At 43.0% G+C, this 26,183-nt stretch overlaps 1 protein-coding gene across 4 annotated transcripts in view; it reads left to right on the forward strand.

Moving 5' to 3' along the window:
• LOC139695431 (heterogeneous nuclear ribonucleoprotein L-like) overlaps positions 1-26,183 on the forward strand; it is a 207,290-nt gene that overhangs the window by 22,883 nt on the left and 158,224 nt on the right. The window lies entirely within an intron of this gene.

Consider the following 26,183-nt stretch of genomic DNA (forward strand, 5'->3'; position numbering starts at 1 on the left):
TAGGCATGCCATGTTTTAATGGCGAATTCATATCGCAAGTGACTCCTGTTGTCATTTTAGAGGTGGAATTTGACAAGGGGGTAAACCTTTTTCGACTCGAGTGTTTTTGTTGAAAGGGGTATTCTGTTCCCTGCGTCGTATTTGTAATAATACTGCAGTCATGAATGTCCGTTCCTATGAAAACAGCGAATGTGGAACCAAATATCCCAGGCTGATTTCTTTGTACCCGTTTCCAAGTACCCGACCTGCTACGCCAGATCCAAGATTCCTCTTCTTGTGCGGTGTGACATTTTATTTTTTGAAAGAATATAATAACCGCTGAAGTATCGAACACTATGCTTATTGATAACTTTTCAAAATCCATATGTTCTGGTATAAACTATTGGCTAGTGCCGTTTTCCTCACACTATTTGATGAATTTAATCCATTCAAAACTGGAAAGGAAGTATTAATAGTATGTATTAATAAAATCTATCGAAATGATTACTGACCTGATTTTTACCCGTTGTTTGTGTTATTTGGTGATACTCCCGTCTTAATGACTAACAGTCGAGCTTAGCTGATGACTATTGTGTTCTTTGAAATATTATTATATTAAATCATGCTCAGTTTAATTTTGGCATCACTTTTGCTTCCACACGAGAAATTTGGACGCTTTATTACGTTGTCTAAAATAGAAATGGTACAGAATTTTTTAGTGAACGGAAGCAGAGTCCTTTGAGAGATTGAACGGTCGCCGCTTTCCTTATATTCACCGCAGAAGGTCGTGTCTCTTTATCTTTTAGTGGAATCCCTATTTACGCATTTAGGAAGAGCACCGGCTTCGAGGGTAAAATCGTTCGAGGAACTGAGCTTTCTTTAGAAGTGTGGAAGTGCATACTTTCGTAGGTGTTCATCCAATTTGCTTTCATTGTGTCACATTCACTTTTATCAGTGATTCAAGAATGTCTTCTGGATTGGCTCCCATAAGTCACTATTCATCTTCTTTGTGCATTCTTACGCCAATGCTTGAGCCCAAGAAACGTTCACATTTTCCAGACAAAATATTATTATTTTGATCTAACTCTTATCATATCATTGCTTGCTGGTATGAATCAATAACAATTTAGGAGGCTGAATGGGATTTTGGTTGTTTTTTCAAGCTGTTGTTTCCCATATTTATGAGTATGCCTGCCCTTATGGTTTTCGTCGTCCTCTTTCGGGGGACAAGTTCATGAGAAATTCCGTGAGTGAGTGTTCAGCAGAATGACTGGTTGGGTATGAAAATAAATGTGTTGTCTTTAACGGGTTCTCTTCGTGCTTGTGTGCAAATGTCTCCTTGGGCCACGCGCGTGGCAAATTTCTGCGCTCTAACAGATGTTATTCTTATTGTTTTTGTGACCGGCGAGTGAAGAAATGGCCGTTTACGCGAAACGTGTAAACCGACCCTCGTCGGTGGAGAATCTAGTGCGGCTGGATGATGTCTTCTCAGCGTTCCATTGTTGTGTTCCACTGGCCTCACTCCTTCACGCTCTCCTACCCTCCTCTCTGTCTCTCCCCCGCCTTCAGTCTCCTTTCATTTCATGGCCCCCCCAATCCCATTGCCCCTTGTCCTACTTTCCTGCCTCGCCCCCAAAGCCGCCTTCCCTTTCATCTCCGCGCGCCACTTCTCGCTTTCGATCATCCGAACCAACAATTGATGCGCACTAATTTCGTACCCCTTTGGTATTGTGCTAGGGGAGACTAGGCCAAGCGATGGAATCTGGGGGGGCCCACCCACGCGCTTGGGCCTCCCAACGCCAAGCGGGAGAGCTCTCCCTCTTCGCGATCGGGTTCGCTTGTTTTGAGCACGCTTCCATTTAGAACTTGGCGCGCTTTAGTTCGATTTGCAATCGGTCCCTGCTTCTTGGAGTCATTTTGTGTGAAACCCATGAGTAATATCCGAGCCCTGACTTCGGTTTGCGTCATTTCCTTGGAATTTTCTTATTTTATGCTTGTTTTTAATATGAGTACGCGTGCCATTCCAATTTATTTTCTAGTATGTTTAAATAATTATAATTTGGACTAAGTATTTCAAAGCGGTAATATTTCCCTCCTCGTTGCCACCCATTGGTAGTGATGCGGTATAGCCAAGCACTGATCGGGGAAGAATGGGGATAGAGTTGTAAGGGTTTCAGGGGACAATTATAGATCTCTAATGTAATAATATTGGCCCATTCGATCAATGTTGGAACAACTGCTAGTTAATGATTGGAACCGGGCGTACTAGTATAGCCTTGATTCGAACAATCATAATTCCCTACTGAATGCGATGCCTTATCTTGTCTTCTGTATGCCATAATTGGCAATTTCCTTGGACTACCTCAGACTCCACTCTTACTGTCTGAATTGGGTGTGATAAGAACATTATTTAATCATTACCTTAAAGCCTCTTGCCTTACCTAAAAATCCTGTGGCCTGAAATAGTTTTGACGGAGAGTGATTTTATAGCACATACTTATTAAACTTTCCCTTGTGTCTATGTACTTGTACATGGGAACCTACGTGTATTTCTTAGTAACAAGTAATCCCAGGATACGAAAGTGAACTTGAGATCATAGTGGATTAAATCTTTTGTTGCTTATTTTTTAGCAAGTTGGTGTTCATCATTTATACGATATAGTTTTCTTGTCTGTAATGTTACTCGGAGCATATGTGTGTTCAGGTACTACATTATACCTTTCAAACGCGAGTGATTACATTCCTCACCATTGTGGGTGTTTCTGTCAGTTTTTATCCATTTTTCATGGAGCTTGACGCTAATTTTAAGTTTCTCCCATTTCACTTCAATATTTTTCATTTAGACTTCATCGGCTCGTCTTTTCGCGGCTTTTTGTTTTACACCTGAAGTCGCGCACTCGAATTAGAAGAATTAAATATTGCTGTAACATCGTGATAGTTACGGTCTAATCTCCCTTTTTTGTTTTTGTTTTGTCTCTTGTTTATTATTGTAGGAATTAGTAGTAACTGCTGGGCTGCAAAGGCTTTAATGCATCTTTGTTGGGCTTGTTGGAATTGCAAAGCTCAATGACGGTCACCTGCGTTCGTTCGGTCTAGCTAAAATGATTGATTTATGGGGCGGCTCTTTTAATATTTACTTTGTGTAAACACGTTCAGTGAAGTGCTCTGCCGATTTAGGAAGCTATTATCATGGTATGTACTCTCATGGTTGAAGCTGATCGAGTGGGTTGCATTATCGCAGTCAATTTTACACCTCCTCACCATCTGGCTCATGTTTCGTCTGCCATAAAATTCCTACGCTCACTTCGAGAAAATATTCCCCGAGCTGGGACCATTTGAAAGAAAGAATACGTCTAACCATTGATTTTTCCCGATTCCTGTATATGTACAAAGAGGAATAATTTCATAGCAATTATCGCACGATATCAATCAATGAGTTCTCGCCATAATTATTATAGAGGTTGGTAAAATTCGTGTATTTCCCTCCCTTAACTTGTTAGTTATATCTTAATGTTCATGCAGAATTTCAGAAATTAGCCTACCATGTGGGATGGTGGATAAGCCTATAAACTCAATTTATTCGAATAATTCTAATTTTTATTGTAGTTCTTGATTGCGATAGTTATGACACATCGGAAAAAATACGTAGAAAGGCGTGAAAATTGATTACTTGCGTTATTTTCTTTGTAAAGTCTTGAAAACTCTGCCAAAAATCGGCAGGTGTTTGAGGGCTTTCCATTCAAGATGTCAATCATTCTGTTCCATCTGCGGAATTAATTTTTCTGCTTTGCTGAGCGTGGTGGGAAGTGTTTCCAATTTTACTGCGATTTCGGTTAGGGTCTGTGTATGGCTTGGTTGTCTTATTTTGTGATGTCCTGTGATTACATTCCTGGTAAGAAAAATATGGGATGGAGTTTTGTCGGCAATGCCCCAAGTGCTCGAAACCGATATTTAATTCCAATGCCGTTGATTTTAATATTGTCGCTGTTCATGATTTAACCCAATCCTTATCAAATACTCCAGAACTTCAATCCGCGTGTCGCCTGCGGTCGGCGTCATTCGATTTTTCCACTCTTAGATCACGCTGGGGAATCGCCAGATCCCTTTGCGGGGAAATTCGCAAACCTCGCGCATTGTGGAGGCCTGGGAGTGTTGTTCTCAGGTGCTTTCTCCCCCCGTCCTCCTTCCATATCATGCTAACCCTTCTCGTCTCAAGCCAGGTATACTCCAAATGTTGTTTTGGTGTTTCTTTGAGAACTTGGACAGGGCGGCAGTTGACGGGATGAGTAAGGGTCGTCCCCTCCGAAGCTCGCGAGAGGCCGGGCGTTGACGGTGGAGGGGAGTTGGGTCGGGAGAAGGGAGCGAGCGTAGAGATCTTCCGTAAATGCTCCCGAAATAGAGGCGAAGTGTCCGGGCAGTAGATTCATCAACGTCGGGCCAGTCTCTGGCTAAATTAGATGTTTACGGGCTTTGATCGAGAGGGGCGGAGGGAATGCTCTCTCTCTCTCTGGGGTCATGGGAGGGAGGCGATTCTCATTGGCCTTCCTCAGACTTTGCCCCTCGTATCCCTTTTCCCCTGCCACTTCCTCTTAGTTTCCAGATCGAAGGTGCGCTTCGTCATGGACCTTTGGGGAAGCTGAACTCGGATTGCCGACTGATGAACACCATTAGTCTTCTTTTCTTGGCCACTCTCCTAATGAAAGGATGTACATTACATATGTAATTCTCATGTATTTTTCTTGGAAAATTAGGCAAAGACCTTCTTTGGGGCTACGTCTCTGTCTGGTTCCAGTCACTAACCTATTTGTATTATGCATTGCCCTCTGAATTTTGTAGCAATGGTCACGGGTAGAGAGATATGCGCGCTCGGTACGCATTACGCTCAGTTGATTCGTTACCGGCCCTTCGTTGATATAAGGTGCGGCAACGTAACTTCCTTTTGCAAACCTGCATTGAAAAAAGGAAGTTATGGTGCCGCACCCTGTACCTCGGCTATACGTGGGGTACAAGGTAGGTATCCTTATACCCATGCCCTTATTCACCCATTTGTGCCATTATTTATCAATGCCGGCCGCCTTCCTAACATACTCGATCGTTTATTGAGATTTCAAAAGTATCTCGGGAGATCTTTCCTCATAGCGCTTTGATATCCCGATTTATTTAACGGTGGGGACGCAAGGTTATGCTTATCTTCCGAGTCATCTTTCGGAACAATGCCTCGTTATTCCTAACTGAGTTTTAACCATATGTCCTCGAGAATGTATTTCCTGTCGTCCGTTTAGTGACTCAACTGCGGAGAAATAAAAAGCATGAGATTTTCATGGGTCCCACGGATTCTTCAATGATGCTCTATTGTATCCTTCGAAGTCAATGTAAGAATTTTTAATGATCATTATACTGTAATTACATTTATAACTATGTATCTATTCGTATCATTTTCATCGGCAAGTCTTGTTAAATATGACTGCGAGTCGTGTCGTTATCTCTTCTTTTGGCAGTTATCCTTTTTTGTGTTCATGATGTTTGTCCTCGCCGGGAGGTTTTGCTAGAGGAATTTTGTCCCGAGTACGGAGTCGGGTGTGTCCTCAGTGACTGATAACCTTAAGACCTAAGATTATGAATGGGTGCCTGACTAGCGGATTTTAACTGTTGGAGAATTTGTATATATACACGAAACCTATATGATCGCATCAAACCAACGTGACGTTACTGCAAAAGTTAGTCGTTTATTGTGCACGGTCCATGATGAACAGTCGATTGCAGCGTGTAGTTATTTTAATAAACATTGAATATGTAACACTGGGGCTGATGGGAATTATTTAGATAAACGTGTTCTTCGATGTAGAAAGTTAGAATTATTATTTTGTGTCGATGCTGAGTACTTTGTCTTGGGGTTCTGTAATTACTCTTACTGTATGAAATATTTATCTCCCCTTGATTCATTAAAAAAATTCTTCTGTAGTAATTGGTAATAAAAGTAGCTGAGGATTTGTTGGTCGCACAGCTACGGTCGCACCAGCCTTTATTTGATGATCTATGATTGTTTATATATGTATGGATTTCGTGCATGATACCTCAGAAATTGAACAGAAAACCCAACTGCTGTCCGTTTCCTCAACGGTGCGATTGCCGTAATGGTAAAATTGTTCCGGAGCCTACGAAAATGCCTCGACTATGCATCACTTCTGATTTTTTAGATGTTTCCCTGTTTTATAGTTATTTTAAATTACCGTGCTCTTCGTAATTACTGAATTTATCATTGATATTTCGGTGTAAGACTAATTCCAAATTTTTACCTAAAAAGGGCGTTTACGAAAGGTTTTGATATTTGTTATTGACATTTTACGAGTCCCCTGGATCAATTGTTCTTAGATACGACTTGACAATCACGTGTATAGCCTTTGCTATGGTGGACGTAGATAGTTCGTATCTGGGACCCTTCAAATAGCCGAACTTAATCGAATACGTTTCTGCCTTATTAAGACGCGTTTTTGGAGTAATTAGCGAGGGCCATATTCACTGCTTTGAAGAAAAGCGTCGCTTTTGAAGTTCAGAATGATTCAAGATCCGTGCCGTAGCTGGGGTTCGTGCCTAAGTCGATAGGCTGTCGACCCCACCCCACTTAACCCTGGAATTTTATCATTCAAGATTTTATTTTCTCCCTTCAGTTCAATGCACACTTCGCTTCCCCGATCCTTGCAGTAGACCGCCACCCGACGTGCATCGTGCCTTCCCGGTAATTATATTTCTGCTGGACTTGATTATTTACGCATATTCCCTTTTTCGGAGGAACTGTTAATGCCAACCATAGTATTTTCTTATGAAATCGTTGTAACAGAAGTCATACGTGTAGAATCGCGTTGAACCAGACATACATCAAGTCGTGTACGCGTACTTATTGTACCTGTGTTAACAAGAAAATCATGCGCAGTATGGAGATGTTGGAAATTGTTAATGCCTTCCCATTTTCCGAAAGTGTCGAGTTATCCAGGTGTAACTCGCCGACTGAGTAACGTTCTCGGGGGTAACAAGCCGCCTCTTCGTGCATATCCTCTTTTTAGTGTCGTCTCAACTAAAGGGAGGTGATTCTCCATAATCGTTTGAAATCTCTTGGCGGTTTTGTGAAGGATTCCTGGAAGTTTGATCCTGAAATAACACTGGAATTGTAATTTATTCGCGACACCTTTTCCGCAGTGGTTCTCGCAGGCGGGTCGGACGCCGTTGCCGTGTTAGATCATTCAACTCGCGTCCCTTTTCTGGGAGCCAGCGCTTGATATTTTCGGCCCTTGATGCATTTTTCTTTTATATCGTCGATGGGTTGTGAGGATGTAGATTGTGCATCTTTTCTCTGTTACAATATCTGCACCTACAGTTTTTCTTAAAATCTTCTCTTGGAATGTTACATTGGGTACGAAGCCGTCTGGATTAACCATAATTTGTTGGAAGTAGGCCTCGTACACAGAGTTCGTTCAAAATTGTTCAGTGTAACGTTTCAATTTTTTGAAAATTTCCTTAGTGCAAGCATAATGCGAATAGAAGAATGAGTTAATTGAAATGTAATAGTTGAATTTTTCTAGTTTTTTTATGCAAGAATGTTACCGTTATTGCCATATTACTTGCATTCTTTAAATAGTTTTGCATTTGACGTGAATTGTCCGCTAGATGAAGGCATATTGACGGTTAAGTTATTGGAATATTTTTACTCTTCATACATTGTTTCGTATCATGCATTTGTGTGTCTTTAGCGGCGCGTTCCCAAGTTTTCACTATATGATAATCATTTCACCTGAAGGTGATAATTGACATTTTTTGGCTAAACATCGCATGCATGGTTACGTTGTCGACAGACTATTTTTTCATATTGTAGCACGTTCCTCGGGAATGTCCAATTTGTTTTCTTTTACTATTAAAACGAATTTTACCCTCGCTAAGGAATGAATGCTGGGCTATTCCTCGCCGTTCCATGGGGCCCGTCCTTCGTCGATTGCCCTCACTCTCGACTCCTGGCTTCCATCGTTTCCTGTCCCCGCCATGTCCAATCTACCCCTCGCATTCCAATGCCGGCTAGAATTTCCATCCACGACGGTATTCGACGTTTGGCATTTCGACCAAAGTATCCGCACTGAAAATAACCACGAATCTTTGCGTGCGATCTTAGTCTTTTACTTGGGTGCAATTCGCTCGCCATTGTGGTTTTGAGTTATGTGGCGGTCTCTCGCTGCGCTATGTTCACGGCTAGACCGAAGGGTGAGTTTGGGTGGAGAGGAATTAAGGGGAGGGTGGTTTTGATTATAACAGAGGCCGCGGGATGGAGCATGGCTGCAGTTTCCATTAGCAAGGCTATCAATTCATCGAAGAGTGGCGGGGAATGTATACATGGTGTATTTAACCGATTGTCCCATGTACTATATTTTGGAAGATGAATAATGGTTTATTAAATTTGTTCTGAATGAATCTTTTTAATTGGGGCGTTTAAAGAACAGAAGAACTCTATTGTCATGTTGAATGTTTTTTCCGAGCTTATTGTTTCTTGAAGTGTGGATGTTTTATCAGAGATATTTCTTTCATTTCTCGTTTGGTTTTCCTCTGGAGGTTTAATTTCGAGTACGTAAGCAAATTAACATAACGGCAGGTTTTTATGTGTGTGGATCGGAATGAGAGGAATACATGAATACGTAAATCGGGGATTTTGGTGCGCTTGCGGAAGGTATTTGAGGGTAGATTAAGATGAAATGTGGCTTACTTTTTTAATTTCGATCTATTTTATGGGCATCGGATGTAGTAGACTTTGAAGTGAGCGTTTAAGGGACTAGGTTTGTAGATCAGTTAAATGGGAAAGTTTTGAAAACTCGCATGTATGGTGGGACTCTTGGTGACTGGGAAATGGAATATTTTAGTGGTGATACACCGAAAATATTTTGAATGGTTATGATAAGTTCGTAATATTTGTGATTAACTCTGGCGTGCGCCTTAATTTTATGGACGAAAATATGGTAGAATTTTGTAACAACGTACAGAATTAATTAAAGTGGTTAATGTCGACGCCGGGGTTCTCTCACTCCCTTCCGTTCCTTTAATATCCGACCCCTACCGAATGAAACCACCGCCTATCACCAATGGCGCAAATGATCTTATCCGTTGGTTGCCTTCCCTAATAACTACCACTAATTATCGTGATCACGGTAGCGTGGTATTTTTCAATGCTTTTTCGTTTAAGAGGAGTGAGCTAGTAGTAGCCTTTAATTAGTTGATTTGAATGCGGAAGTCGGGACTTACAATATGCGCAGGTCGAAGACTGGTTTTTGTTAAAAAATACAATTGTAATGCGCGTGGTAGGCCTCACTCTGTACTAAGGATGTCTGAATCCTTTCCCTCTGCCACCTCGCGGTTTTGGTATGCTTAAAATTACACTTGCGTCGAGTTGGGTTGTTCCGAGGCATCGCCCAGGACCTGGATCTGTACACCTGAACACTAGCCGTTGGTTTGCCTCAACGTTTCTTAAATATTTTATCAAAAGTTTAAGCATTTGGTCACGAATCTAATTATCACAGACCCTACGATACACGCCTCATCGCGGCAGCAGACTTGGTGCTCGTTGTGGCATAATCCTACTTTTTCTTCCCTTTTGCTGGTGATGTATTCGGTTTTCACAGACGTTCGCGGACTCGACTCGAGCGTTTCCTCAGCATCCGTGGCACAGATCCATGATTCAGTAGTTCTTTTGTGCCCGTTTGCCCTTCTGCATTCATCTAATGGCCGCCACGGGTACGCAGCGTGCATTAATCACTTGCCCCGAAGGCGTCTCACGGTGAGGTGAGAAATATCGCTTAGGACTCTTACGGTGAAGTGGTTATTTCGGTGCGTTTTCATAGAGAGATTTCCCACGGAGTTAAACTTAACCGGGGGTACAGATGCCCTGCACTTTATCTAACGCATCTCTCCCCTGTCTGAATTTAAACTTGGATTTAGTCGCGGGTTCGGCGAAATCTTCGGATTTCCGTGAGCCAGTGTTAGTCCGTCGACGGGGAAAAGGTATGTCGTTACGAGAATTCCGCACTCGATGCAAGTGAACTAAGCCAGACATTGGAGAATCCGTTCACTCTCACAGCCTTACGGAGTGTCTCTGAAGAGTCTTCTCTCGCTTGATATATTAGCATTTCTCCGCGGCGCCGCAACTGCCTGTGCCGTTTCCGGTCGATTGTTGGAGGATTGACGGTCCGGTTTCCTTGGACCCTTGGGTGGCTACTTGAATATTTTCGTGACCCGACGTCACCAATGCGAAGCGCCGCTGGGATTCTAATGAGATCCTCATGTAGACACCGTTTCAATCTAATGGCGCCGTTGACGATTGTCCCCCTCGGGCCATTCGACACTTTTCGAATGCGGGATCCCTTCCCTCACTTTAGATTGAACCGCGTGAATAATTAATTTTATTTAGCCTTTTCTTGTTTTAGACTCTTTTCTGTTGCCAATTCGCTGTATGTACGGACTATGTAAGCCTGTTCATATTATGTATTGTGCTCTGTGAAAAAGATCGAGATTGGCAATCATGCCTGCCCTGTGAAGTCACCACGAAGCGGATTCGTCCTGCTCATTCTTTCAATTTTACATATTATTTCCGTAGGTTAGTTACCTATTGACAATTGTTTTCGGCTGGTGATTCATTGATGGTGGATGTTACGTACACTGCTGCCTCCGAGGAGTATAAGTGAATCCATTTTTGGCGGGGGCTTCTTGAGTCCCTAGAGGAAGGATATATATTGTGACATTGATTAATACGTGCAGATGAGGTCGTTTGGAGACCTGGTTCGATAGGGAGTGGTTACTGAGGGATTTGTGGAGTTCAGGACTTCAATTTCATCATCAACATATACGTCTATGGTAGTGAGTGAGCCAGCAGTCATTTCCTCCGTTATCCACGCTCTCTGCATATTAACGATTTTTTAGTATATTTCTTAGATAATTTAACCGGGTTTTTCGATTAGATGACATGTATCCATCAAATGAAGAATATTGCACACCGCCTATCACTTCCACAATAGTTATCCAAACAACGCTTCCGTCTTGTAAATTGTATCGGAATTAATATTTTTGATTTTAAAGTTACGGCGGGCGTAATTATGTGCTTATAAGCCTCTAAATTCGGCATAACCTGCATTTAATCGAGCATTTCACGAAGATAGTGCCATGCGGTATTCGTGTTTTGGCTTCATCGGGCATTCCTCCTCATACCCTTCTGATTGTGTCCCAGTTGCCGTGTCTCTTGCGCATCATCTCCCACTTCCTTATTGTAAGAAATTTGAATCTCTAATAAAGCGATGCTAGGAGTTGATAAATATATTTAATGTCCGTTTCCATCCCCGGTGTAGGTGTGTGGACAGTTTTAGTCGCCGGAGTTGAGACAATGACGAGCCTGTGGCTGCTCAGTTTTATAGGGGTTTGTGGTGTATTTATATCCCACCTGGGCTTCCGTTCAACTGTCCTCGAGTGCCCTCATCGCCCTCCCACATTTCCTCTCGGAAGGTTTCAAAATCGAATTTCGTAAATGACCCTTTGTTATTTCTTCCACGCCTTGCGCGTCAGGCTCGCGGCCGAGCGTCTGGTCAACGTAAACAGCCGCACGGATGTCAAACCCCTTTGTTTAAACGTCCGTTCCGCATCTCCTTCTCCAGTGCCTCCCGATGCCCACGCTGCCTCTCTCCCACATCTCGCCACTTTAAAGTGTTCCGGGGTGCTTTAAAGCCTTCTATCAAATGCTGCCGTGACCATTAACGGCTCCTCTCCCCGCGAATAATACTTCCCCGTCTACGACACTTCACTTCTTTCTCCTCTCTTTGCTCCCTCTTACGCGCGGCCTGATGGACGGGAAGCGGGGTATAGGGTCCACACAACCGACCCCTCCCTCCGAGTATCCCCGGCGCCACCTCTTTCCCCCGTCTTTCCCCCCTCTGCCCGTCACCCTGGCGTTATTTCGATCCCACTCCCTCGGCCCCCGGGCAGATACCCCTCCCTCCCTCCCGCTCCATTGCCGGACTTCACTCCCCACTGCTCTCAACATCCCTCATCCCTCCCTCTCCGCGCGCGTCCGTGTTAGTGCGGTACTGCGATTTATCGCTCGCGATGCTCCTCCGATATCGTTTCGCCTGGTACTGCGATGCATCATGAGTTGTTAAATATGAACGCTAGGAGTTGCCACTGCTGCGTATCCATTCTTGACCCTCAATTGCCTGAGTATCACCGTCTGAAGGCGGACAGCAAAAATGCCAATAGCAATAATATTGTTGCTGAATTTCGGTATCGTGCGTTGGGGACGGGTCTGGTTTCGTGTAGACGAATTTTTAGTAGTGTTACACATTGACTAATACTGCAGAATTAAGACGGGTGTACGAATTGGCATGACGTCGTCGGGAATGATGTCAGGCCTACGACGCATGTGCGGTATCCATCTTTCTTGGCGCAGCTATGCTAGGATCCGAGCGTATCACAGCCGCGACAGCGTCGCTCCGGGAAGTGAGGCGTATGGCGGGTCCACGTGCCCCGCCCCCTCCGCTCGCGTACAATCGCCCCCGCCCTCCCATTCTACCAGCCGTCTTAGTCGTCGCCGGTGTAAGTTCCTCCCGCGATTGTGGGGTGGCCCGAAGTGAGTCGCGTTTTTTGTCGTCCCCCCCGCCGTCGACGACTGCATCTCACAGGCGTGATCGATCGCTTTGCCCCGCTCGTCGCCGTGATGAACGCCCCCTCCCCCCGTCGAGGCGTTCATTCGGACGTCTTTGTCGATCTCTTGGGGATGACTTTTTGTTTCTTTTTTAATATAAATTCCTCCCGGGAGCGACCCGGGATTTTTAGGAATCCACCTCCACGGCGCAGGCGCGTAGTATCCCTGACCACCTCCTCCCAGCGGTCCTTCCTCTCCCCCGGAAACCCCCCCCCTCCCTGTGCCCCTCCCTGCCCACCGAAGCAAACTTTTTCTTGCTAGTTTTTAGCCCGCAGGAATCGCGCGTGAACGGTGACCGCGGTTTACATGAATGAGGGGAATTTTTCCTGTGGACGTTGCGTGTCTTTTGGTTCCACCGCATCATTTAGTTTTTAATTAAATATCCAGGAATTGGTATAAATTATGAGGTATGGTAAGATAAAATTTTTAACTTTTCGAAACTGATGTCGGAAATGATTTTCAACATGTTGGTCTTTCCCTGAATTAAATATATAAGTCGTAAGCTCCTGTTTCTCCCGACCATGGTGTACCTCTTTAAGCTCTGCTCTTTGAAATGTTAACCATCAGGAACGTTGAAATTCGTAATTGATTGGTGGGCATTGACATTTTAGACCACGGTTTTATCCAAGTTTTATCCTCGCACAAGACACAGACTGGGTGGGTTTTGCAAATGATTTCCCTTGGCTCCGCGTATAATAATATAATATTCCAACTAGATTGTCTCGGTCCTAGTGATGACGTAATCTTTCATGGTCTTTTAAAGACCTTTGAATGTATTTGTGTTGGGAGAAGTTAATATTTCAGACAGGCAATCCTATGACATGGTTACCCTTAAACAATATCATATAAAAATGAAAGTTGACTGAATCCAATTTCATTGCTGAGTGTAAGCAAATAAATAGATTTATCATTCATGTCATAGAAACTTAATTGCATGCGTCTATTTTTACAGGTGCAGTTGTTGCTAACTTATTTTTAACATTTCATTTTTCCGCGAATGATAAGGGATCAGAAATACGTACGTTCACGGTAATTATTAAAATATACGGTTCATAATTAGTCCGGTGTGTTCATAATTACTCCCTGCAGCACACCCTCGCGGTGGCTTACTGGGTACTAAAAATACTAGTGAAAATACTAACACCAGTGAAAAACGACGGGCAAAAAACGGTGCAAAGTGGAAGTCGGTGCGATTTGTACAATGTAAAATCACTTTTGGAGAATCAAAAATTAAATATTTTAATTTTATACGTAGCGGTGGCTTGCATGGTACGGCACAGTACTAAATAAAAAATTCGTCGACTCATACTGACAAGTTTTCGGAGCTTATTTTATTGCCGATCTGGCGTGAATTACTGTTATATATTACCGATCTCCGTCCGTGCAAATGTCACGGGAATGGAGTCCTGTAGTAAAGATGGTAAATTTTTGAGCAATTTTGGCAGACACGTTGGCTGACTCCTATGCGTAATGTTGGGGGAACGTATAAATTATTCATTTGTGATGTATAGCCGAACATGCTTTAGGCCAAGCTACCATTTGGAGACCAAACTGACCGATTTCCGTTCAGGTTGACGAATATCCCTTTTCCTGGGCGTTCGGCTGTGGGCTAGGGACCGGAAAACCGGGTAATAGGTGGATTCAGAAGGTCGGACTTCATTCCGGAAACGCTCGCTTTGTTCCCCGGTGACCCCTGGGTCTTTTCTCTTCGAGGGCGCGGAATCTTAGGTTATCTTGGAAGGTTTTTTCGCACCCCTCCTCCCTGGCGATGTGACCCTTTTCCCCCCTATCTTGTAAGGCTGTCATCCGAGCCTCGTCCGGCTGGGCAGAATTGGGTTTTGTGGATCTTGCCATAGAAATTTTGTAATCTCGTAAAAGACGCCCCACAGGCGTTTTCCCTAGTGGGCCGACGTTGCATGTAGCGTCCCCGGTAATGTAGTACAGTAAATTGAATGGGCTCTCTGGGGGTAGGATTCTTGGCTGCGCTTCTCATGCCAAAAAGAACTATCCACGTGCATGTTTTTGATTGTGTATAGCGTGATAAACATTCGTTGCGCTTATAAAAGGTAGAGTTGGAAATCTTGGAAGCTTTCGCAAATCAAGTACGTAATTAAAAGACGGTGGTCAGTCGCTAGACTCTTTAAGTAGGCAGGAATTCCGTCGTCTACCCCAAATTCAGAATACTTCTTCGTAACCCTTTTTTATTGCCTCGGAAAAATAATGGTATAGCGATGTGTTCTTGTGAACCTGCCGTCCAGCGTAGGAATGTCACCACGGGAGAACGGGTCATTTGAAGCGGTGGTGAACTCTTGGGTGACTTTTTTCTAACTCGCTTTGTAGTTGGTTTCGTGAGCGGGATTCAGCAGTGGAAACAAATGAAGCTTCTCACTAATTTTGGCATCGTGGACTCGGAGGATTCATATTGATGGCAACCTATCCGTCCACACACGAATCAGCAATTTATAGTGGCCAGCCGTGTTACAAGTATAGCTGCGCGCCACTAAGACGCAGTGATTTTTTCCTTCCACCATTTGGTTCTATTTAAAGGACGACTTCAGTCGTAAAAGGTACGGTGGATACTCCCATTTTTTTAATGGTCTAGAACATATCAATAATGGAGTGTAATGGTAAATGGAATGCCAAGACTCTTAGTGGATGGAATGAGGATGCTTAGTAGTACGTATAATATGTTTCGTGTACCTCATGTAGTGTTCTCATGACCCATGCAAAACTCCCATTCGCTCTCATTGGCCTGCGGGTCTCCATATTCTCAACAACTCCAAAGGGGGAAACGATTAAAGCGGTCACCAGGTCCTCGTAGAAAAGTAGAAAATCGATTAAAGGTTCACGTATCAAACTCATTCCACTTGAAATTAAAAATTCATCTTAATTCTCAATTTGCCTCTCGCTTTGTACGCATGCATATTTTGATAAAATATAACAATTGCTGACTTATCCCGTGTTTCCGCTGTTTGAAAGGTATTTGACGCTTAATAAGCCTGATATTTAAAATATTTTATTATGGTGTACTGATTGCGCATAAGATCATGCTCTAAACGATAGTGCAATGTTATTTTTGAGCAACCTTTTTATTTCTGATGTTTGGGTTATCGATATTAATATAAATTAATGAATGTGAAAGCGACAGGCCCATTTTTTCGAATGCCTAATCCTCTTAGTATTTTCCACGTGACAGGAAACAGTTTGACGGACATTCTGATTTGATTAATTCCACGTATACCTTAGAACAAAAAGATATTTGTAAAATTAATACAGTTTTTATGTCCTGGAATTTGAAATTGAAAAGCCTTTCGCCGGAGTGCGGTGAGCAATCGCCACAAATAATGTCTGCATGTTTTAGTAAGCTGGTATTTATATATGAGAGTTTTAAATGATGCACCCGCAATTGTCAGGTTAAACTTGAACCGAAAGCAAAGAAACAAAGAATGGCACCATGCATATTTTGCATAGCTTACATAAAATCGTTGGTACATTCTTTGACTAAATGGTCAAATATTTTGACTTATCTGTTGCTCTTTTAAGCGGAAATTTTAGAACATATAGTACTCGTAAGTAAATAAGCTGGTGCTAATTTGTTGAAGCACGATGTGGACGAAATCTATTAGTTTCGGGATTTGGATTTTCTGGTCCCTAATTTTGTGGAATTTCATCGTTTTTATGTAAAATTGGATTATCCGTATTCATCGCCAAACTCGAGTATTAGATCATTTCGATGGAATGGTGTGCGAGATTTTTGTCTTAAACTTTTAACACCTCACAAACCGTTAGTGTAAGTGATTTAACTCGTTTTAGGGGCCGCTTGCCCTGTTCTGTGCTTTGGTGACGTCCTTGTCTCTCCCGAGCCTGTTTTGCTCATAAGCGTCATCTTTGCTACTTCTCTGAAAGCAATTACTGTTAGCATAAGAATTATGGAGCTAAACTGTGAATGGATTCCTCCAGCGTATTGACCGATGAAGCATAACGCCGCCCTCTTCCTGCTTCTTATTTGTCTCACTGATCTCTACTCTGGTCTGTGTAGCCCCCTTTCATCCATCCCTCAGGGTCTGAGCCAAGGTATGTCACGTATCGTTGCAGACGAACCGGCCGTGGTCTTAGGTCCTTCGCAATCCACACTCATGCATGAGAACGCCTTAAAATGTGCCGCACAGAGATCATTCGGAAAAGATAAACATTTTTAACGAAACGTGAAACCTTAAGTTACAGACTCCCGAAACATTCATATTACGCTTCTGCAGAAGAGAAGGTATCTTACTACATTGTCATTTCCCGTGAACAGTCGGGCTTCTTTTTGTTGAGTAGAAAAATAAAAACCGGGGGTGAACCATCATTTTAGAGCGAAAACTAAAAAACTTAAATAAATAATAATTTTAGATGTATTTTTCTTAATTATATGTTGTGGGATAAACATGTATGATTGTTCGTTTGGTTTTCGGATTCTCTATCCATTTAATATGCGCAAAAAATATATTTGTCTTAATGGTTTTTATTTTTCATTGCGTATTGTAATAATTTCTACGATTTTCATGTGGGAATTGATGTGCCCGCTACTACTAAATACTACGGTGAGTCTCCTCCCCGTAGACCAATAGTTTATTCCAGTAGCAACATACATAGTTATACAACACTGCTATACTACCTTGATCAAAATGTTCCCGGAATAACCACCGTGTGGCGCTCCCATCGTTCCGATTTGAGTTCTGTTTTTTTGTTAAATTGGTACATCTGTTGTTGATATTCCCTTTAAATCTTAGTGTCATAACTTGACATTTGCAAAAGTTACGTAGCCAAGAGTACATCTATCTCTGTGTGTGTTGGCGATTTTTTACAATTTCAGAAATGGATTTAAATTTGCAACAACGAACTTGTATTAAATTTTGCGTAAAAAACGGATTTAGTGGCGCACGGACGTTGGAAATGTTGGAAAAGTGTTTCGGCAACGATTCTCTAAAAAAAACGGTCGTTTACCAGTGGCACGAGCGGTTCAGAAGTGGTCGTGAGTCAATCGAAGATGATGAACGCAGTGGCAGACCATCGACATCGAAAGTCGGTGAAAAAATTGATAAAGTAAAAGAAATGTTGGTCAATAACCGCAAATTAACCATCAGAGAAATAGCGGAGGACTTGAACATTGCCTATGGATCCGCCCAAGACATTGTGGTTAATGATTTGGGTTTCCGTCGTGTAGCAGCAAAGTTGGTGCCAAAAGACCTCAATTTCATGCAAAAAAGAGACCGTGTTGACGTCGCAAAAGACATGATTTGCGAGGCTGAATCCGATCCCACATTCATCAAAAGGATCATTACTGGAGACGAGACGTGGGTTTATGAGTACGACACGCAATCCAGACATCAGGCAAGTGAATGGCGTTCACCAAATGAGCCGAGACCAAAAAAACCACGTCGTTTTCAGTCAAAAAAGAAGGCAATGCTGACGGTTTTCATGGATTACAACGGCGTAGTGCATCATGAATTTTTGCCAGAAGGCCAGACAGTAAACAAAGAGTATTATTTGGGCGTTATGAGACGTTTGCGTGAAGCAATTCGCCGAAAGAGACCAGAAATGTGGGCAGAAAACTCGTGGATTTTGCACCATGATAACGCACCGTCGCACAGTGCTATCATTATTCGTAATTTTTTGACGAAAAATGCAACAAATACCATCCAACAGCCACCGAATTCACCTGATTTGGCTCCCTGTGACTTCTTTCTGTTCAATCGAGTTAAAAAACCATTACGGGGAACGCGTTTTAGCAGCCGAGAGGAAGTAATGGAAACATCGCAGGAAGCACTGATGGACATACCGAAAACCGACCGTAACTTTTGCAAATGTCAAGTTATGACACTAAGATTTAAAGGGAATATCAACAACAGGTGTACCAATTTAACAAAAAAAACAGAACACAAATCGGAACGATGGGAGCGCCACACGGTGGTTATTCCGGGAACTTTTTGATCAAGGTAGTAAACTCTCAAGTATCCAAAACATACATAATAATACATTTGGAATTACACACTTAAACCATTAACAGAATACACAGAACATTAGAATTTAGGCACTTCGAGTACAATTAGTACATATTTTCACAATAATCAGCACAAGTACAGAAACATACAACATAATATATACGGATAAAAATAATTTGTATCGTGAATGTATGATATATTTTGATTTTTCGCCTAGTTTTGGAGCACGTTAAATAGGAAAATTTACACTGACAGTAAAATGTATTAGATGTCTGCTTACATTGCTTAATTACTACTCATGTGACGAAATCAAATAGGAGTTTACAATTGGTGTTCAAGCAGAATAATACTTCCCCGCAATTTAATTTTCTTCACCGCCATATTTCTAGTCTTGTTTTTTCATGACGGATACATTCTTCAATTCTGTGTTTGGCGGTGTCCTCTGTTAAGCAGATATCACATAGGTTAATTCTCGATTTCACAATTTTGTGAAGGTAATTTGAAAAATTTCCATGGCCTGATAGTATTTGGAATGTGCCCGCTACTGTCACGCTTTATCAGTTTAGCGGTCATCATTTAGTTAGTTTTTCTCGTTTGGATTTCCATTCCTGTATGTGCCGCACTGATTTCGCCCGAATAAAAAAGAGTATTTATCTATCTATCTATTCTGATGGGAACTCCTTGGATGAACGATTGACCGCTGCACGGAAATGAAATCTTTTTTTTTGGTGTTAGCTCACATTTGTCCTTTTCTACTTGAAGGCTCAAGTTTTTCCGTTCTCTCCTCGCATTTGTTAAAAAAAATAAATTTTTTATGTACTTCCGTGGAACTGAAGTCTTTGAAATGTTTCCTTCGTCGTGATTCTCTCTCCAAGCGCTTGCTTTATGCACCATAAGCTGGTTACGGAGTTTTTTCCCAGTGATGATCTCGGTACTTCCAGGGCAGTATAACTCGGGATGGTGTAGACGAGTCTCCAGGACGTTGCGTCGCGTTGGTACGAGATTGACAGCACTTCCGAGTGTAGTTTGTTCAGTGGAGAAATGTGCTCCTTGAATTGGACCTTCCCTTCTTTCACGCAGCCGACAGACAGCAGCAAAAATGCCGCTTGTGACCTGGGTAGTTCTGTTCTTCAGGGATTTGATTGCAGGGGTAGTATTCTCATTTGACCATCGCTATTTCCGTATGTGAAAACATTGTTATCCTTTATTTGCTGATATGCTATTTGGTTATGATTTCATTTTAGGTAGATGACAAATTGCTGCCAAGTATTAATGTCAATATACAAATTATCATCGTGTAATATTTGAGTGAGCGATGTGTTTCTCCCGTTAATAGTTTCAAGTTTTTACTTAAAATGTGTCATCTAATATGGCAGGGTGTGGAAACACGTGAATCATTCGCATCAGTTTATATGAGATCGTGAATTCCAAATGCCTGACCTATTTTTTTGTTCGTTTTGGTGAGAGGGGAATGTCATAATACGCGTTTTCGAGGGCTCGGCGGGAGTAGGGAGGCGATGCGTCCGCTTGGATGAGCCGGTAGCAGGTGCTATCCTACACGCCAGCCGGTCTCCCCAGACATGAGTGCGCGTCGGGTCGACGATGCCCACGCCTCTGCCGGCGGCGTCCTCATCTACCGACAGCCGGGGAGCTCGCCCAGCCATTCATGCGATGGCTGTGCGCTCTCTCATCCCTGCTGCCGGAACAAAGCGTGCCCACGCCTGTGCGTAAGACTGGAACGATTCTTTCTGAGAATGAGCAAAAAAGGAAGTATATTCTTCCGTTCGTGGAACAATCTCATATTTCCGTATCAATGGTTAATCTTGCAATCGCTGTTTCTGTCGTGCGAACTGGGCGCATCTTTTCGTTAATTTCTCATTATTTGTGTTTGGTGCTTCATCTACGCGTTTATAAATATGATATTTGTGTAATTGATAGAAATATATCATCATTGAGTTCTTTAGGTGAGGAGTCCGCCTCGTCTTAATAAACCCTACCGTGGCCGAAATTCTCACTCGGTGATGGTGAGAATTTCGACTCTTTTCATCTGGCGCCTGCCGTTTTGACGGGAGATAGGGTTCCCAGAAATCCTATGATGTAGGCTTCTTTGAAAAATTTGTTTTAGATCAAAACTGTAAGGACTTTATCACTTGCCTGGATTCTTGTGCTCCAAGTGCATGTCATTTACGTATGTTGTCTACGTTGGCTGGTTTTAAAGTAATTGATAATCCGCGACATTCCCTTGAGTAATTAGAAAAGCAATAATTAAAATGAGGCATTACCGCAATCGATTGGTTAAAATGATTATTCTGTAATAAATTCACCGGGTAGAAGTATAATTTTGTTTGGTTAGTAGTTTTTTGTAAGCTTAATATTTATTGTACGTATCATATTTATCTAGTTCGAAGTGCAATGGAAACATACTTTAATTATTATTGTAATTTTTTTTATCTGTAGCAGTTTTCGTGGAAAGCTTGAACCTCGGTTGTTAATATCGTTTTTCGGTGATAATTTAAACGTCATATTCGCTTAGAAGCGGTCATCCTCAGATGCGATTAGAAGCAAATACAATTTTTGCGGTCAATACGTTTGTAACTAACTAGAAAACATCGCAAGCTATACGCTTTCTATTTACTGTGTTTTTCTGGAGTAAAATACGTTATTTAGCCATTAAGCTGTTTGTTCAACTATTAGTTAAAGGCATCGCTTCATCGATTTTAAATCATTTGTTGCCATGTTTCGCGTTCAGCGTTGTCAACTTAGTATTCCAGGTGATAAAAATCATGTTTTTGCGCCAATGATGATTGATTGGTATTGGTGGTATAGTGCTGGATGTACACAATTATATTTTACCGTCAGATAATCAGTACTAAAGATGCTGAGGATATGTTAACTGTCCTGTAACAACACTAATTCGTTTTGAGCTTAAATTTTGAATTGTCCATGTGCCTAGCATCACCTCCTGATATTTGATTATTATGTCAGTTTAGTGGTCAAAATCGTTCGTCCTCTCCTGCCCCTCGTAGTCCTCGCTGCCGTTCAATCACCGTTGTCCATTACTGCCAAAAAAGACGCCCTTCCGGTTGCAAATGATTTCTGGTGCGTACTTATTCCCCTAATCCATCGGCAACTCCATTGTCTGTGGTGCGTGAGAATAAAAGGCATACGCCCACCGTGTCTTTGATTTTTTTTCTGAGGAAATCGGGTGCGGTCAACAGTCAGTTCGAAAATATTAGCTTTGAATAATTGGCACTCGTACTAGCCGAGTGACGTCTGCGTGTCACGAACTTAGAATACCAATCTGGTTTTGAAACTTCATGCTGCATTTCTCAACTTCGGCCTCCCCACAGTTTTGCCTCCACTTCGGAGTTTGGAAGTAATTTCCGCCTGTCAGTCGCCGGCTGCGCATCGAACTCCTTCATTTCGCTGATGTTTCGTCTTGCAATATGATCTGGGGTACACTTTCGTGCCCCTGATTAGGTCCAAATTTAGAACGCACACGAGAAACTTCGCTTCGGCTGCGGTGTCTCCTGTTCCACGACGATGCAAATTGGTTCAGAGGTTAATGTATTTGCGATATTTATCGAATTACTACGCATTTTTCCATGAGGTTTACGATTCCCCAATGTACATTCTATATAAATATACGGTATAGTCATTAGGTGAATTATTCTCCCGTCAATATCGTAGGAGGTGAGCCATTATCTTGCATGGAAATATTTTGCCGATCAATTGACCTAATGGGAGTTCATGCTGCCGTTTTTGGTTGTGTGCATTATTAATGGTTAGGCATTACGGCAGGAAACTGCAAACCAATATTAACGAGTCATTAACATAAGATTTTTTCCTCCTTCAAGCGTCACATTCGGAGGAGGTTTGCTGTTTCGTTTACCCGTGGCTCCACTAGGTAATAGAGTGCGCTCGAACTTTCAAAGATTGTTTCTATAAAGAGGAAATGATACTCATCTATATTGAAAGAAAAGTGAGTTCGAAGGCGAAGTGAGTTGATTCTGTGGTTTTTTATTTTCAAACGTTGGAGTTAAGGCATATTTCTGCAACTACTAACTTAAACTGAGTGCCATACTTTTCCCTAGTTCGTTCACATTTTTGACTCACATGTATCTCTTTTATGGATCATTCATACGGTTGTGCAAAGGCCAGTCGCAAATGTTTTAAAATCGTTTTTGAAAATTCGCACGGGGCCCGTCCAATTTTTCAAAAGCTTAAATTCGTGCTTCAGCGGACATAATGGTGTATTTTCGGGAATTAAAAAGTGGACTGGGATTATTTAATATTAATTGGGGCGTTCACTTGTTCAAGGGGTAGGGAATCGCTAAATCCGCTGTCAAATCCGTGAAATATTCTGGTCCCGGCTCGGCGTTGGGGCTTTGTGGCGACCTTATTTGCGGCATATCTTTCGCACTAATTTTTCCCGCGGGACCCGGAGGCGATACGTCCGGCTTATGGATTATGCGACGAACCCTCCACGCCCCGCTGTCGCTTATAATTCCCACTCGATCCACGCGCCCATCGCCCCCCCTATGGCCCCACCCCCTCCCTCGTAGGCGCCAGTCCGGGTCTCAACCTCTCCCTTTTACATCCACACCGCCCCTCGGGGGCAAACCGACGCGGCATCTGTGACCTTCGGAGAGGCCGGTGGAAGGGCTCTTCTTTTCCGCCGGCTGTGTGTCAACTGCTCACCCCAATTTCCATTTCGAGAAATGATCTCCCGTCTTGCGAGGGGGAGGAAAATGGAGGGAGAGTTGGGGAACCGTTTTCCGCAATCTTGAAATTCAAGCGCGATATTCTCTCGGGTTTCGTTCGGCCCGGGGGCGTCGGCGCCATCTGCTGTGCGATTTCCCGGCACTCTATCTCGCTCCCTTCTCTCTCTCTGACTTACTCCTCTTCCATCTCTCGCCCGTCTTTTCCGCCAACCTCCACAGCCCCTTCACATGCCTCGTTCTCACTGTAATCCTCTGTTTGCTTTTCCTATCGCTCTGCGGCATGCATGCGAGACCCTTCACCATACCTTTCTGTCGTCTCCACCTTCCCCGAGAACCCCCCCCTCCTATACCACTCCCGCCCGCTCGCTTCCGTAAATTGGAAAAAGATTTTTAGCCTCCTGATTTTTCTCATGATTTCCCTCGTGTCGTTTGGAGTCCATACATTTTGAACGCGTTAAGGCATCGCTTTTTGCATTCGGTTTCTCTTTTCTGCTCGAAAGAAATGGTTTCCTCCGTCTGTTCTCATCTCAACTCTCCCACCCTCTGTAATTGTTTTTCTTTACAAGTCTGGCACCACTACACCTGCTTTCTTGTAAGTGATACTGGGCGTTCTGACAGCATTGGATATCGTCTTCCGCTAAAATTGTCCAAACGGTTCGCGCTTTTAATCATTTTTTTTAATTCCTTATTTTATTGGTTAACCATTCTTAGACCATTATTCACCGACAGTAAAATAATGTCTTGATTATCAAAGTGTGTAACTCAAGCTAGTTTGTTTGCGTATTTATTTTCATAGTTTATTTAATGTATAGACTTCCATTGTTTTTTTTTCATGTTTCTGGGTTTGAAATGCACGTGCTATTTTAAGGCCTCGTCAGAGCAAGCGCCGTACTTATTATTGTAACTGCCATGCTGGTGAACGCTGGTGGTTTTTTTCTGGGGGTTTTTTGTCGCTACCTTTGAGCTTCTTGTGGCGAGCACTCAAAGAGCAGTTACGCGTTTAAGATTATGACAGGAGCGTTTTTCAAAGGCGGGGCACTTAATTTCACGGCAAGTTCTCTTATTCCATGACTTTGTGGCTACTGGTGTTGCAGGAAAGGAAAGGGTTGTAAGCTAAAGGTGTCGAAACGGATTCGAGAAGGGTCCACAAAGAACGGTCGCTAAAATGATGGACGTTGCAGAAAACTGCCTCCACTTAGTCTTACCTTAATGACTGCTCAAGGGCGAGGGACGAGTCTTCCGGGAATAATGTACTCGTAGTGGGGCGATGGGATACTTTGCAACAGTGAGTGCGGATAAGCCCGGTGGATTAGGGGTGAACATCTACTCATTAGGGATATCTATCAAGTTAATTTATTTAGCCTTAGTCCGAAAACAGCACTTTTTGGCCTTTACATCGGACTATTAATAGGGAAAAAAATGGAGACGATTACAAACACCCAAGCCCTAGGTGGTGGAAAACCCACCCAGGCGGGAATCGTTCCCGCGACCATTGGATTGGGATGAGGCCGACGAGGATGTTAACCCGCCGCCGGCGAAGTTGCGAAGAGGGTAAGCAAATTAAGAATTTGCGAAGATAATCAGGTGTACCTGCAATTAGTGGATGATTTATGTAAATATTATTTTGTCACCACGGCGTAGTGGTCCATTTACTCGATTGATGTGTAGCGCGTCGCCTTCGGCAAAAATAACGTGATTATGGGAAGGAAATTACTCCCGCTTTCATTTAACTTAATCGAAGTTAAGTTAAATTTACCTTTTTGCAGAGAATATTTAAGCCTTAGATTTTTTGATTATGAGTTAGATTGATTTTCTTTACCTCGTCAACTTTTTTGAGTTGTTTTGGACTTATTCCATGCTCCAAAGTGTTCGTGTAATTAACGCCGCCGTTACGTATGCAAATACTTCGCCCCAAAGTGTTTTCGAGCCCCTTAGTCTATCCCTTTCCATTGGTGACCCTCGTTCCCATGACAGAGCGTGAGGCACACCAGTTCGTTGGCTCTCGGGGTAAATTCGGGATAGGGTTTCATGGGTCAACAGCGCGTAAGGCTCATTCGTTAATACCTTTGGTCGTAAGGCTCCCGGCGGTGGAGAAGCGTTTAGCTTTGCATTCCCGCCGTCTTCCCCCGGCGTCTCCCACCCACCCGCCCTCAACGTTCAATATCCTCCTCGCCTAATCTAACCTCCTCCATCTACCGCCCCTCTTTCAATTTCCTCCACTAATCTCACCTTGCCATCGCTCACGCTCGCCTCTTGTGCTAGTATCCCCTTCCTATCTATCCATTTACCTCCCTCGGCTCATCCTCATACCCTTGTCTCGACTCCCTAGGCAAGATTCTCTTTCGTCCTTCCTTAAAACCGTCCGACACCAGGGTTTTCTCTCGTTGCCTCGTTCGCTCTTCGCCCTGGCCTTATTATCGGGTTCTTCTCTTTTGCGCCGCGCCTGGTGGTGGCCCTTGCGGCACGGTAGACGTGCATTGACCCCGGTAAACATTTTTATGAATGCGTGTGTCATGCCAGGGTGTTGATAGTGATGTAGCGATACGTGCTCCTTAGGAACTGGGCGTTGTTACGACGGTTTTCGTGATCTCTGGAGGGATGTCTTCACTGGCCCGATCCTTCCAGCAGTTTCACCATTTTCCGTGAGGCAAAGCGAGGTTAAAGATAGTATTTGGTGCTCTCATCCCACTTCGCTTGGTGGGTGCGCTTTTGCCCCTAAATTCATGGAATTTTATAAGCAGTGAACTAAGGAGTTCTCCAATGGTTTATTTCCATTACCGT

Source organism: Hetaerina americana, unplaced genomic scaffold (assembly GCF_022747635.1).
Source record: "Hetaerina americana unplaced genomic scaffold, ioHetAmer1.1.p SCAF_6, whole genome shotgun sequence".
Taxonomy (NCBI): Eukaryota; Metazoa; Arthropoda; class Insecta; order Odonata; family Calopterygidae; genus Hetaerina; species Hetaerina americana.